This window comes from Chlorocebus sabaeus, chromosome 10 (assembly GCF_047675955.1).
Source record: "Chlorocebus sabaeus isolate Y175 chromosome 10, mChlSab1.0.hap1, whole genome shotgun sequence".
Lineage (NCBI taxonomy): Eukaryota > Metazoa > Chordata > Mammalia > Primates > Cercopithecidae > Chlorocebus > Chlorocebus sabaeus.
In genome coordinates, this window is record NC_132913.1 from 101182494 (window position 1) to 101195604 (window position 13111).

A 13111-nucleotide genomic window follows, 5' to 3' on the forward strand; every position below is an offset into this window, starting at 1 on the left:
ATTGGAGCATTAAATCAATTTATAGTTCATGTAATACTAATGTGTTTGGGTTTAAATCTGCCATCTGGTTTTGTACTTGCTGTTCTGTGTTTGGCATTTTTTTACTCTCCTTTCTTGGTTTCCTTTTTATTACAAAAGCATTTTCAATGAAAAATTTTCCCTAAGAATTTTGGAACTTACAGATTGTTTACTAATTTTGGGGAGAGTACTCTACAGATTCTGTCTTATATACTTAAAGTTGAATATTAATAAATTCATTTGTTTTCCCTTTCAAAAATACAGGGACATCAGTGTAGTCCATTTGCACCTCTTCTGATTGACATGTTACTATCGTATATTTTAATTTCATTCTGTTATGATATTAACAAGACATTATCTTATTGTTCTGTTCAATTACTTGTTTATAAATTTACTCACATATTTACCACATCCACTGATCACCTCACATAAAATTATAAATACCCCTACATGTACACTCTTGATCCCTCTCTTATTTTGCTTATTTCTTTTTTTTCTTTTTTTTTTTTCTTTTGAGACAGAGTTTTGCTCTTGTCGCCCAGGCTAGAGTGCAATGGTGCGATCTTGGCTCACTGCAACCTCCACCTCCCAGGTTCACCTGTCTCAGCTTCCTGAGTAGGAGTAGCTGGGATTACAGGTGCCCGCCACCAAGCCCGGCTACTTTTTGTGTTTTTTAGTAGAAACGGGGTTTCACCATGTTGGCCAGGCTGGTCCTGAATCCCTGACCTCAGGTGATCTGCCAGTCTCGGCCTCCCAAAGTGCCGGGATTACAGGCATGAGCCATCGTGCCAGGCCGCTTATTTCTTAATTCTACATTTGCCAATATTTAACATGCTGTATTGCTGTTTTATAAAAAATTATTTTAGTGTTTATTTTATCTCCTCTTCCAACTAAAATGTATGTTCTAAATACACTGACATTCATGGATTTTTTTCTTAGTGCTTAGAAAAATGCCTGGTCCCTACAGGAAGCACTACTTACATATTTATTGAGTGAAAGAATGAATTTATTCTTACAAGTTTTACGGTCCATCCTGGGATCAACTTCCTTCTGTCTAAAGTATATCTTTTATGTTCCCTTTATGAAGATTTGCTGATATGTTCCCTTATTTTTTCCCTAGAAATATCTTGTTTCATTCTATAAAATATTTTTTCAGCATACAGAAATGCTTTTATTATTTAATATTGAGACATGATATTAATTCTCTGACATCTGACTTCAATTATTGCTGTTGAGCAGTCAGCTGTCAGCCAAACTCTCCCTCCTTTGTGGTAAATTTGTCTGTCTTCTCGGGCTACTAGTAAAAACTTCTTTTCACATTCTATACCCTTCATTTTCACAGTGTTGCATTTGTTGCACATTTCTTTTTTAATTAACTTTTTTGGGGGGGTTCATTAGATCTCTTGAAGCCATGGATTGTCTTCTGTCACTTCTAGAAAATTCTCAGCCATAGCATCTTCAAATACTTGTCTCTTTCCCATTTTTCCACTATTCTCCTTTTAAACTTTAAATATGTTAGAACTCAATCTGTTCTTCATGTATTTTAACTTCCTTTTTAGATTTTTCATCTCTGCTTCTGCTGATTCTCATTCCTGCTTTTTCTGCTTCGTGGTACCTTGCTTCTTGCATGTTTCGTTGTATTTTACTCTGTGCATCTCTTTTTCCTTGGGAAATTATCTGTGGGAATATTTGAGGCTGGAATGAAGGTGTATTCATTCCTTCAGAGGATTTACTTTTGCTGCCTCCCAGGGCACTCCCTATCTGAGAGTAGTGTATGGAGGTTGCAGGATGTTTTTTCTGCTCAGTAGACATATATTTATATTTGGACAGCTCTGAACCAAAGCAGCTTTTTCTTTTTTTCAGCTTCCTCGGATTGTCAGTGAAGTATGTGCACATATTTCTGGGTCGCATGTACCCTCTGAGGATACAGTTCTATAATTGAGAATCTCCTCCTTGATTTTCCATGTTGGCTGGAAACTGGATTTTACTTTATTTCTCTCTTACCACCCCACAGCCATCCCAGGCTTCCTGCCCAAGTTATCTGTCTGTGATCATGGAAGCTTGAGCTCTCCAAGCTTGGCAGTTATCTAAGAATAAGGAATTCTGTCTTTACTCTTTTTTTTGTCAAGGTCTTTAGTGAGATATTTATACATGTAATCACAAAATAATATATTATCATTACCATGTTTTTAATACTTTTTAGGTAGAGACTCCATCTGAAAATGGAATCATCCATAGTATCTTTGTTTCATTGTTCTCTGCAAATAATGATTTTAAATCAATGGGAAGTATTAGGAACTGTTTAATAATAAAATTCTGGGAGAAGTGGTTAATAATTAAGGGATGGAGGATGACTTTGGGAGAGAAGGAAAAAGACTGACAACTATGTGATTTGAATTTAATTCATTTCACAGTGCAACTGGATACATAGTTTAGCATATGGTGGTTTAAATACCATACATACAAGGTGCCATTGGGTACACCTTGACCACTTCCATATTAACATTTCTGCTGACTCACAAGAACATCTGTAATAAATTTCTGGCATTCATAGATTTTCAAACAAAAATACATGTTTACTTTTAATCCCATTTTGCCTATTTTTAAAGTTGTATACTCATTTATGGATTTTGGGTGTTGTATGACATAAGTTGATTTTTCCTCATTTGAAGATCAAACATAAATTCACCTATACAACTTTTCTAAAAGTATTATGGTTTCACTTTTTTAACCTCTATTTTTTTGATTCATCAGGAGTTTAGTTTTTGTGAATTAGCTTTTTCTTTTTTTCTAAAAAGTTAACCAGTTATACAATGCAATTAATTAAATGCAGATGTCTATGATTTTAAAAAACTATCTATACTATATATTAATTTGATCTATTTCTGATACATTCATATTTTAAATATATAGCTATTTCTTTTTTTTCTTTTGAGATAAAGTTTCATTCTTGTTGCCCAGGCTGGAGCGCAATGGCGCGATTCTTGGCTCACTGCAACCTCTGCCTCCTGGGTTCAAGCAATTCTCCTGCCTCAGCCACCTGAATAGCTGGTATTACAGGTGCCTGCCACCATACCCGGCTAATTTTTGTATATTTAGTAGAGATGGGGTTTCACCATGTTGACTAGGCTTGTCTTGAACTCCTGAACTCAGCTGATTCACCCGCCTCGACCTCCCAAAGTGCTGAGATTACAGGTGTCAGCTGCTGCACCTGGCCCAACTATTTCATACTTATTAAATATCATGATTTTATATTTAAGTTATAGATATATTCATACTTTTAATTAAACTAGTATCATCTTCATTTTCCATAATTGTTATATTTGAAAATAGCTTTGAATTTTGCCTACATGTTTCACTTCCTTGTCAGTATGTCTTTAGTATATGGTGATTTATTCAAATGCCATAATTATTAAAATATCTTATAATAATCAACTTTAAAAAGAGACATCGATTTGATTTTGAAAAATCATTTCTTGACCTTAAATACTAGAATGGAATAATAAAAGAGATTATCTGAGATGGTAAACTGAGTACATAAAATTTGATGATACACTCTTAACACAGATTTTTCTATTGTTCACGTTTAACTTAAGAAAGGTGGTAGGTGTGATCTCTTTATGTCTTGATTTCTCAAATGATTGCTTCATGCTCTGATGCTAAGATCAGAATTACAGATCTTTCCTGGCTGAAATGAATGATCAACATTTAATTGACGAAGTTCTTCATTGTTTAAGATGCTTTGACTTGTGGACATCAGATGCAGAGAAATAGATTTACTGAAATTCTGACCCCTGGCATATTTTTTGTCATAGACACATAGATATTACTTGAAACAAAATATGTATTTTTCATCATATTTTATCCATTAAGACACTGAAGGCTTTTGGAATATTGTTTTTTTATTTAAGTGCCATACATCTAAACCCGCCTGAAGTTGCGAGTTCTGCAGTTACTGACAGTTATACTCTCTGAAAAACTATGTTAATCCAGCCTTATGCCACAGAACCACATTTTGCTCAATTTTGAACCGCATATACTATAGTGTCCCGTAAGATTATAACAGAGCTGAAAAATTCCTATCACCTAGTGACACTGTAGCTGTTATGATGTGTGAGTGCAAGGCAATACTCTGTGGTTGTGGTGATGCTGTGTAAACAAACCTACTGCACTGACAGTTGTATGAAAGTATGGCACAGGCCAGGTGTGGTGGCTCATGCCTGTAATCCCAGCACTTTGGGAGGCTGAAGCAGGCAGATCACCTGAGGTCAGGAGTTCAAGACCAGCCTGGCCAACATGGCAAAAACCCCGTCTCTACCAAAAATACAAAAATTAGCTGGGCGTGGTGGTGCGTGCCTGTAGTCCCAGTTACTAGGGTGGCTGAGGCGGGAGAATCACTTGAACCTGGGAGGCAAAAGTTTCAGTGAGCCAAGATTGCACCACTGCACTCCAGCCTGGGCAACAGAGCAAGACTCCATCTCAAAAAAAAAGAAAAGAAAAGGAAAGACAAAGTATAGTATGTATGATTGTGTACAGTACATAATACCTGACAGTGATAATAAAAGACTGTTACTGATTTATGTATTTATTATATTTTTATCATTATTTTAGAGTGTACTCCTTCTACTTACTTAAAAAAAAAAACGTTAACTGTAAATCAGTCTCAGGTCCTTTAAGAAGTATTCCATAAGAAGGTATTGTAATAATAGGAGGTAACAGCCCCAGGCATGTTACTGCCCCCAAAGACTTTCCAGGCAGACAAGATGTAGATGTAGAAGACAGTGATATTGATGACCCTGACCTTGTGTAGGCCTAGGCTAGGTATGTGCTTCTGTCTTAGCTTTTAACAAAAAAGTTCAAGAAGTAAAAGATAACAATTTTTAAAAATACAAAAAATCTTATAAAAGAAATCTATAAAGAAAATAATCTTATAGCTGAACATGTTTGTATCTCATCCTAAGTGTTATTTCAAAAGAACAATAGTTTTTAAAAATTTTATGAAGTAAAAATATAGAAAGCTAATTTATGACTTAATAAAATATTTTTTATAAATTTAGAGTAGCCTAAGTGTACAGTGTTTATAAAGTCAATGTAATGTACACTAGTGTCCTCGGCCTTCACATTTACTCACCATTCACTCACTTTCTTACCCAGATCAAATTGCAGTCTTGTAGGCACCATTCACAGTAAGTGCTCAATATGGGTATACCGTTCTTTTCTTTATACTGTATTTTTTGCATGAATTTTCTGTGTTCAGATACACAGATACTTATGTTACAATTGCTACAATATGAGGTATGGTAACATGCTGTACAGGTTTATAGGCTAGGCACAATAGGCTAGACCATATAGCCTAGGTGTGGGGTCGGCCCTGCTCTCTGGGTTTGTATAAGTACACTCAATGATGTTAGAAGAAGGATACCATCTCAGAATACATCACTGTCTTTAAGGGATACATGACTATGATTTAGTATAAAGGATCATTTATTTGTCTGTAACATTTGAATCAGTTCATCTGATGATCAAAAGTCTTGCCACAATAAAACATATTTTGTCATTCAGAAGGATGCTATTGAGACAGCTGAACTTTCACCTTTGCTTTCTATATAAAACTCAATGTTCTATAGCAATTAATTTATTCAAGTTGGAAGGTTGTCTTTAAACAAGTTATTGCCTTAATCCTTTTGGATTATTTAAAAATGTATCAGTTCTTTTTTTTCTTCTAGTATTCATTATAAACTTACAGCACAGTTCATGAATTTCAGGTTACAAAAAATAGACATAGAGTTGTTTTCCTCAAGAATATTTTATGAAATACTTTAAAAGGAACATATTCCTAAATGAAAAAATACTTCATTGTGCATGTTTCAGAAGCACTTTTATTCAAGTATGCTTAATGCATAGAACAGGAATGAACATTTGTTCATATTCTTTCAGATAAAACACAAATGGGAGTATAAACATGTCTTTAAAAATATATAAGTAAATTTGCATTAAAAGTTTATATTCTTTTCCTTCTTAAGGCTATAGTTTCTCTTTTTATTAAGTTGAGAAAATATGAAGAAATACTAAGGTTTATGTCATTAGTTCTTTGTAAAATACAATTAGAATATGTAAAAATAGGTCATGCTACTGAAAGTTATTAATTGGATATGTTTACTGTGTTTATTTTTATGTATATAATTCATTAACATATAAATAAGAAAGGAAATCTGAAAGTAAGTATAAGGACTATTATACGTAATCTTGTGTAATTTCCCATATTCAGAAATCAATACATGTGATATAATTACTAACACCTAGATGATCAATTTAATTCTTTTTTAGATGTGTAATATAAATAGAAAATTTCTTACTTAGGGCTTAAGTAAAAAACAACAGTTTTTTAGTTTTATTTGTGTATGAAAAAACGCTTTCATTTGCCTCATTCTTTACCTGTTAAAATGCCTCTCAGGGCCAGGCATGGTGGCTCATTCCTGTAATCCCAGCACTTTGAGAGGCCTAGGCAGGGGGATCACAAGATCAGGAGATCGAGACCATTGTGGCCAACAAGGTGAAACTCCGTCCTACTGAAAATACAAAATTAGCTGGGCATGCTGGCAGGCCCCTGTAGTCACAGGTACTCAGGAGGCTGAGGCAGGAGAATCACTTGAACCCAGGAGGCAGAGGTTGCAGTGAGCCGAGATCATGCCACTGCACTCCAGCCTGGGTGACAGAGTGAGACTCTGTCTCAAAAAAACAAAAACAAAAAGTCAGAAAAACTTTATTTGCTCCCATTTATTTTCCACTTTTTCTCCTTTTGGTATTATATTTATATTTAATGGTCATTTATATTTAATATAAATATATTTATATAATTATATATATTAAAATATATTACTATAATATATAAATATAGTAATATATAATATATTCAGATGCAATATATAATATAAATTCAGATATAATATATGAATATACATTATATATAATTATTTATATATAATAATTATATATAATATATAATATATATAAATTCAGATATATAATATAAATATATAAATATAATAGAAACAATATATAATATTTATTATTATATAGTTATGTATAATATACAATATACAATTAATATATAAATATATAAATTAAAATATATTTATATAAAATATAAATATATTTAATGGCCATTTTATATTTTTCTGTATTCTCCCGTTAACATATCCCAGCAGCATAAATGAAATTTGATGATTTCGTTATCAGTTATCCAAACAAGCTTTCCTATCCCTGACCTGTGAATCTGTGCTAGGTGTAGTAGATTAGAAGCTTCAGGATCTTGTAAGGGTGACGTGACAAGGGCAGAAAAGTGATGATCCTGATAGCACCCAGAGAAAAACTGCGTTAAAACTCTGTCCTCCATATAGCTGAGCTAGTGTCTAGTACCAGTTTATGGTTCTTCACTTGAAATGAGAATATGTTGTATACTATAGATTAAATAAAACAAACTTATTAGATTTAAACTGCTTAACCTGAAGATCTTGGGTATTTAGCTATAATTTTTAGTGAAAATATCCTAGTTTATTGAATCTTACCTAGATATTCTTTTATAAGTTTGATTTTATTGTGTTCTCCTTCTTTCCTTTTTGTCATTTCACTTAGGCTGTAAATTTATTTTGAAGACTGAGTTTTCTCTTGACCAGTTCTCTCCCTAAGTTCCCCTGTTTTTTATATGCCTTACATTATAAGAGCCTATGTAGACATTCAATAAATGTGTTTTATTTTGTAGCAGAATCCATGACTTATTATCAGTAAAACTCTGGTTGAGGGACTTTTAATCTTGTTTTCCACACATAAACCTATCTAGCCCTGTTGCATTGTATCCTGAGGCCCAAAATTATTCAATATTTTGTGTATTTACAGCAAGCCAAGTGGAATACTTATTGAATGCTAGAAATAATAACTATGTCGACTAACAGGCATGAAAATAAGAATTAATTTTTACTTTGCAGGACAAGTACTCCAAGAAACCTGAGTCGTTAAGGTGGTAAACACAGAAAGCACTATACAAAGTATTTGTAAAGATTAACATTGCTACAGTTATGCAAGCACTTATTTTCCTTAACAAGATTAGTAATGCCAGCTGCCTGCATTCAAAGAGACAATTTAACTTCAATTTCAATATTACATGAAACAGTGTAAAATGACAATAGTTAAATTGAAATATGTATCACAATTTCAAATGAAGAAATTAAAGCATACCTTTATGTTACCTGCTGTGACTTTTATAAATGAATGAAATGGAATATATCAATTTTTATTATAGAAAGCCATTTGCACAAAATTAAAATAATATTTTATTACAATAAAGTTTTTACTGATGTTTTTACAAGTATTGAATTCTCTTTAAAGGTATGTTCTCTTGTTGGTAAATTCCAACTGGTTAAAAATTCATGTTCCTTTATTTAGGCATTGGTCATAGTGGATGGTGAATTGAGTCACTTCCTCACCTCTCTCTATTCAACCTTTTGTGCTGCACAGGCTGTTTCCTAGGACCACTTGAAGCTTGAGTTCTGTTCATAATTTGTGTTCTGCCAGTTAGATGCACTTAAGTACAATTTGGAAGGTCAAAAGGAGTCTAGGCTATGTTTCTAAGGTTTTTCTGCTGGCAGACACCTGATAGAATTATCTGATATCTGTAGAGTGTTTTACCAGAGTAATGCTTCCCTTGATATGGGTTGCATCCTCATCATAACAGCTTCCTAATCATGGTCAACTTCTAGACCACAGATGATACATTAACTCCTTGGGTCATCTAGTTCTTGGACCTGCACTGTTGTTCTGTTAAATGCAATTTAAAGTCTGTTTTCAGCCTTCAATATGATTCAGAAAGTTATTTAAGATTGCGTAATGCATTTTTATGTTTATACTACAAAAATATAGTTGGTCTCTGCATTTAATTGATATAATTAACAATAATGGATTTTAAATTTTATTTACTTCAATTGTTAATTTTTTTTACTAAAGAAAATGTACTTATATGGTAAATGTTATAAATTTTTTTTATTATAGTTGCTGCCTCTACATTTATTTTTAGGGCTGACATAGTTATTTAAAACCTGGTCATAACCTAGTTAAAATTTCTCCTCCACATGTGGTTGCTTGCAATATAGCCTGCTTGTTCCTCATCCCACTAACCCTAAACTCAACATACCCCACAGCTGCTAACCACGAGAAAACCTAGCGTTCAATATTAGAATTATGCAAATCAGTTCTCCCTTCACACGTGTTTTCTTTAAACTAGCTAATCCACAACCTCTGAGGGCAAGCCTAAGTGGTAACACTCATAGGCCTTAATAATGGTGTAGCCACCCAGGTTCTCTCCATTGCTTCCTGCAAACCGGGTGAGCTCTCTGCCACCTCCAGTCTTCCTGTCGGCCTCCTGTTGTCATCCCAACCTCTCTGGAATCTGTGAGTAATAATTATCTTCTGTTTTTTGCATTGTGGCTTCACTTCCTCATTGTGTGTCCCCTGACACACACACACACACACACCCCTGAACCTAACCTTATATTCAGCCAGAGCTCTTTTGGATAGCGGCTGTCTTGACAAGAATAAACTGAATACAGATCACACAAAAGCTACGAGGGTGTCTGCTGTATAAACAAGTTTCCTGTGAAAGGACCACCTGGTCACAGTGAGATACTTAGGCATTAGGCCATCATCGGGATAAAGAAATATCCTCAAAAAGGCATGCTATAAACTCCCAGGCCCAATTTTTTTTACTTTGCAGGTCAGAACAGGGCTGGAGCTTATGGCCACTCTTGAGAGAGACCACAAAACCAAATTGGAAACAATTCATAACAGATTAAATCAAAACTGTAAAGTAAACCAAAAAGGTAAAGGTGATCCTATAATTAAAGGTAGCAATTTATTGGCCCCACTACTCCCACCCCCAATTGCCACAGCTAGAAACAACCACTTTAAAATTTTTCTGGGTTTTGTTATTTTGGTGGTTACTTCATATCTCTGAGTAACACGAGTATTCCAACAATCATGATTTTCTCATGGGAGACATAGTCCGCCGATTTTTCTGCTAGACTAGATGAGGACTTCACCCTCTTACCCTCCTTCCCATCTCCTCTCCTCATAGCCACCCAATGTAGTTATATCACCATTTTAATTTCTTCATTATGTTTTTAATTTAAATAATATGTACTTTTATCACCTTTCCATCACCTGTAGAAATATGATTTTTGACTCCCCTCTTTGTAAGACGATATTATCACTGCTAGTCTTCCCTGACCTCTCTCTCCTCTACATTCTTTCCTCCACTTCTGTGTTTCTTCTGTAGTTATCATAAATAGTACATTTTCTTTCTCTTGAAAACTTCTAAAATGTTAAAGGTGTTAAGCCGTATTTAAACATACTGAGATCTGATAATAAAGGCCTTAGTGAATTACTCATGATTTTATCTTTTCTCATGGTCATTGAATGCTTGATCTTTCAAAAGTTTCACATTCACTGACATTCCTCTCTTGCCTTGGTTTTTTATTTACTGTTTTCTTACTCTTTTTCTCTGCTTTGTATTTTGTGAAGCACAAAAAGCTACACAATACACTAAAACACAACTAATTATACCTCACATTAATGAGCAGGCTAATGGTTTTCTGGTGTGGTGGCGGAGTTTCCAAAACCTCAATTAGGAAGACTACAAATTTGTTTTTATTCAGTTAGCAGTAGAATAACTGTTAGGGAACAGTATACAGAGACTCCAGTTCCCTTTCCTAGCCAATGAATAAAAGCTTACAAACCACTGTCTTATGTTCATAGATTGTTTTCCCTAAATATTTTACATGTATTTATGTATATTGAAGTTCATTAGCCAATTATGTGCTAACTCAAACAGTTATTTTTTCAATCTTTTTTTTTTTTTTGGAGACGGAGTCTCGCTCTGTTGCCCAGACTGGAGTGCAGTGGCACGATCTCGGCTCACTGCAAGCTCTGTCTACCGGGTTCAAGCCATTCTCCTGCCTCAGCCTCCCGAATAGCTGGGACTATAGGCGCCAGCCACCATGCCTGGCTAATTTTTTGTATTTTTAGTAGGGACAGGGTTTCACCTTGTTGACCAGGATGGTCTCGAGCTCCATCTCCTGACCTCATTATTCACCTGCCTCGGCCTCCCAGAGTGCTGGGATTACAGGTGTGAGCCACCGCTTCTGGCCTATTTTTTCAATGTTATGCTATTTAGCTTATTATTTTCTTTCTTATAAGTGCATAGGACAATTTGACACTGTTGAGATATCACTGAACTTTTTGTGGGATACCACCAGATTATTTATGATTCTATATTTCTCAGGCCAGGTCTTTTATAAAGCAATTTTAATATATGTATGAATTATTATGTCATATAACTATTCTATAATTTTAGAATTATATATTCAGATGAAGACATTAGTTTCATGTAATACTTTCAGGCATGCTGAAGTTCCAGTAGCTACAGGTAGAGAAGAGGCAGGAAACTAAACAGGTGGACCTGGAATCAGGTACCTCACATAGCTCTAGGACTAATACTACAGAGAGTAATAGTAGTATAAGCAACACTGTACAGTGTGGATGTAATATGGCAGGAGGTTCTTCCAGGACAGGTGAAGATACTTGCAGATTGGTACCATCACTGCAAATGTAGATGGCATGAATGACTTGGACCTAACTAGGAATATGAAGACATATGTGGTCTTAGGAAAAAGGGTTGACAAAAGATGGCCAGATTATCAGGAATCAGGAGAATGCTCTACCTTTATAAGAATGATAAACCACAGTCAAAAAACAAAAGCATAATTCCAGTTGCATGTTCAGGAAGCCATGATAAGTTAGGAGCAAAGTCTGCAGCTCACTGGCCACAGATATCTTGAGAGTTAATTCCAACCTAGTGTTTATCAAAAGGTAATCTATTATAGCTCTCTGGAATCCTGGTCAAAAACTAAGATTATTAGGCCTGTTCCAATTTTTAGACTTCAGATCAAATGCAATAATCTCTGTGAACCTCCCTGAGTGATCCTTACAAATCTTAAAATTTGGGAACCACCTCTTTAGACATACCAGATACTAGGTTTAGCATAGAAAGACAAATTCTAGGTATTTTATTTCACTGGCTTACTACCCTTTACCAAAATATTGGGGCTAGTCTTCTTAATTCACTCTTGTCAATGTGGACAAAAGCCTGAAAAGACTGTGCCTGTAGTTTGAACGCACTTATATTTGCAGTGATACAGAGCTGGAAAATGAGAAGGATTTGCTCATTTTTATTTTTCTATACTAGTTGAGTGTTAAAATATAAGAACTCATTTTAGCTTCATCTTAGTCTTCTAATGTGCTTTTCATGACAAGTACTTAAAGATTGTCTAGTCAGTGTAGCTTCATAATCGATGTAAGACAATGCAGAAACATATTAAACATATGACAGCTTATGAGATCTAACTTTGTAAACTTCATAAATATTAAAAAAAAACTTTCATATTTTAAACTTCCATATTTTTAAAATAAATATGAAAGCTAATATGGTCTTAGATTAGTCAAAATTAAATCTTAAATATAACATTGAAATAAAATTAAATTATTACAGCCCAATGACTAGTCTCTTTTCATTCACCTGATGAATGCAAGAAAGCCTGTTAGAGTAAAATCATCTGGGGTGTGCTCAGCTGCATTAAACTGTAGAGGCCTTAAGACATGTTAAGCAACGTGATTTTGATTTCACCTGCTGACTTTCTGAAGGCAACTTATAATAAGAAACAGTTGAATAGTGATATCATGCTGTTGGCACTTGAGCTTTCTGCTGGAGGTTGCAATCTAATCTTTGCAAACCTGTAATTACTATTTCCTAAGTAATTCTAGGTTTTCATTATTGAATCTCAATATGTCTAAAAGGTACTGAGATGTAATGTACAAAATGGCATCGTGATCAAATGATAACAAACTCTTTGTGTCAGTAATACTCAGTTTCGATGTTTTTGATGTTATAATGACCTGTTACTGGCAAGAATATTTGGTGAATTTGACAGGTTCAGTGTATTTTGTTTTTTAATGTTGTTATAAAGTCTTTGAAATAAAAAGATGT